A 3,657-nucleotide genomic window follows, 5' to 3' on the forward strand; every position below is an offset into this window, starting at 1 on the left:
GCGAATCTGAAGTTCACAATCAGTCGGTGTTGTTGGCTAGCTTGTTCACGTTGACTGCTACAAGTGGATTTCATAACGAAACTAAGAGCATTCTCAAAGTTGGATTTCCAAGGGGAAAATATGTGATAAAGAATGGAGGACCGACAGAGCTGAAGGGTTTGCTATTCAGGTGACCGGTCACAATAACTACCCGATCATTTCAAAGTGAGTGGTACAACACTGCAGAAAATATTTGTTGTTTCCCCTGTGTCTTGTTTGGCGAGAATGTGTGGAAGACCATTAGGACTAAGGAGCCTCACGAAACACAAATCCTCGCGGCTACTCATATTCAATGCCAAATTGCTTTGGACGTTTGGGGCGACGTTTGGGGCTTTGGATGAACAGCACCGGCTAAAGTAACGTTAGCATGTACAACGCCAAAGTGAAGGAAAAGAGCGGCGCATGGACCTGATGCACGAGTTCAGGTAAGACCAATTTCCTATGTGTGTGAAGCCTGTGTTTGTGAGACCCGTGGGGAGAGAGAGAATCCGCCGTGATTCTGTCCAGTGTGGTAGCTTTTGTGATGGGCACCGGATTCTCATGTGCCCGGTAACTGTTTGTAAAGTTGAGTACAGGGTACCGTTGAGGTAAATCAAATATACCTGTGTAACTACAAGACTCTGATTTAATTCCAAGGTGTAGGCATAACAGAAATGACAGTCCCAAAATATTTGGTGACCATATCGAAGCGTGTGTAATATCTGTTTACGTTGACATTCGCTTCCTGCCACACCTTTGTCCCACATCGCTTGCCGTAGCCTCGTACAAGTAGATGTAGGCCTACATTTGCACGAGAATCCAGTTCGTATCACAAAAGCCATCACACCGGTTTGTTCGCCGTGGTGCTCAGCGGTCTATGTGAGACCATGTTTTGAATCCTGTGTGTCTTTCATTGAGCATCCTCCGTGATGCTCAGTCCACATTGCTGCTGCTGTGTGGTTTATGTGAGATCACTGTTTGAATCCTGTGTGTGTGTGTGTGAAAGCAGTGGGCTGTGAAGGAGCTTACACTCTCCACTACTCTCCTCTCCTCTCCTCCCCTCTCCTTTCCTCTCCTTTCCTCTCCCCCTCTCCTCTCCTCTCCTCTCCTCTCTTTTCCCATCTCCTCTTCTCTCTTCTCCTCTCCCTCTCCTCTCCTCTCCTTGAGCTCCTCTCCACTCCTCCTCCTTTCTCCTCTCATCTCCTCTCCTCTCTCTTCTCCTCCCCTCTCCTCCTCTCTCATCTCCTCTCTCCTCTTCTCTCCTCCTCTCCTCTCCCCTCCCCTTCTCTCCTCTCCTCTCCTCTCCTCTTCTCTCCTCTCCACTACTCTCCTCTCCTCTCCTCTGCTCTGCTGTCCACATTGGTGCTGTGTGGTTTATGTGAGACCACTGTTTGAATCCTGTGTGTGTGTGTGTGTGTGTGTGTGTGTGTGTGTGTGTGTGTGTGTGTGCGTGTGTGTGTGTGTGTGAGAGAGAGAGAGAGAGATCTAATAGCATTTTCTCTGCGGAAATGCAGTAAGCTTATGTCAAAATATGTAGGCCTACCTTATGTTAAGAAAGCTGCTATGACATATGGAACTTGTCGGTAGGCCTATTTGGCAATTATTTATTTGAAAATCTGATATTGAAAAAGTTGCCTCACCAGCCATAAATCCCAGCGCACGTCACTGGAGTACGGTAAGCCACGTTTCAAGGCAGGTGGGTGTGCGCTGGTGGCGTGTAGGATACTGTTCTTGTCGGTGGGTTTTGTGTAGAGCGTCGTCCATATATTGCGCCCTTCGAGGTGTACAACGGTATCCAGGAAAGACACAGACCTTTTGTCAATGACAACATTGAATTTGATGGAGTGCACCATGTTGTTGAGATAAGTCACAAAGTCATTAAAGGTTTCCAAAGGACCCTTGAACAAACAAAAAACGTCATCCACAAATCTTTTCCACAGTACGACATTTTCAAAAAAAGGATTATTGTTCCAAATGTACCGCTCCTCCAAATAGCCCATGAACAGGCATGCATAGTCTGGGGAAAATCGCGAACCCATTGCTGCCCCCTGTGTTTGTAAGTAAAAATGATTCTCAAACAGAAAAAAGTTCTTGTGCAAAACCAAATGGACCATATCCATCAAAAAATGCGTTGGGGGTTGTGGATCAGTCCGTTGGCTCAGGAAGTGCTCAATGGCAATCATGCCCTTGTCATGCGGAATGTTCGTATATAATGAGACAACTACCATGGTGGTCAGGAACATGTCTTCAGTCTCACAATTGATGTGGGCATTGGAGAGCTGTTCGATGAAGTCGTTGGTGTCGCTTAGATATGAGGGGAGTTTGACGACCAGTGGTCTTAGGATGCGGTCAACGTATAATGATAGGGGCTCCATAAGGCTGCCATTACATGCAACTATAGGGCGTCCTGGTGGGTTGACTAATGTTTTGTGGACCTTAGGTAGAATGTATATTACAGGAGTGACAGGGTGATTCGTGGTGAGAAATCTCCGCTCAGTTTGGCTGATGTGACCTTTGTCAAGGGACTCGTTAAGGAAATTATCGATTTATTTCTTAAAGTCAGGAGTTGGATTTTTTGGCAATTTGATGTAACATCTGTCATTGGAGAGCTGTGATGCGATTTCAGCCCTGTACTCGTCTTTGTTCAGCAAAACCATACCACCACCTTTGACTAACTCTGTCATTAGAAAATACATACAAAATGCTAATCCTCAACAAAATAATGTTATAGCAATTTAAGTAGTGCCCAGACCAAAACATTCCCTAACTTTAACCTGTCATTAAAGACATATTTTAGAGAAATACATTTTCCAGTTGGTTGATAGGCTATCTAGGCTAATTCATATAATGGAGGAAAGAAAACTAGCTGTGCTCAGACCAAAACAATCCCTAACCCTAACCTGTCAGTAGGAATTCTTTTTTTTTTAGAACAAATATTTGAAATTAGAAATATCCTGAGAAAACACAAGACTGTGGAAACATAGAGCTGTGAGAGTAGCCTATAGAGAGAGCACTTCTCTGTGTCCATCACGGAAAACAATTCCGTGTCCAGGAGCACGGAAAACAATTCCGTGTCCAGGAGCACGGAATTCTGGCAAAATCCGTGCCTCTGGACTCATGCTGTGTTCCATTATTCACCCTCTGTACTGTGTACCTTGTTTGAGTGCAGTGAAGTACCCTTTCCACCCTCCGCAATTCACGAGGCGAGTACATTCCGATTCCCGTTCTGTCTGATACACTTAACGGAAATGACGGTTGGTCGCGTGACATCCGAGTTTACCAACCGCCAATATGCAATTCAACATGGAAGGCACTGTTCCTTATGCTAACACTTTTTAAAGTTACCCCTGCCTCTAATACACATGGCGATTGTCTTTGGAATCAAAACTATGCTGTTATCACGGAGATTCAACCGTTTGACAGATCTGGCACTCAACTACGTCACAAACATGGCGGCCGTTGAGTGCGAAAAGTGTACAGTAACACCACACTTCGAAAAATGGCCGTTTTGGGGGCGTTATCCGGGTAATTTACAGTACACTTTACCGTCGCGATTAGAAATGGAACACCCTGCGTACCCAAACACAGTGCGGAAAGGGCGGTAAGTACGGGTAATGGAACACAGCAAAAGACTTTGTG

This window comes from Engraulis encrasicolus, chromosome 14 (assembly GCF_034702125.1).
Source record: "Engraulis encrasicolus isolate BLACKSEA-1 chromosome 14, IST_EnEncr_1.0, whole genome shotgun sequence".
NCBI lineage: Eukaryota > Metazoa > Chordata > Actinopteri > Clupeiformes > Engraulidae > Engraulis > Engraulis encrasicolus.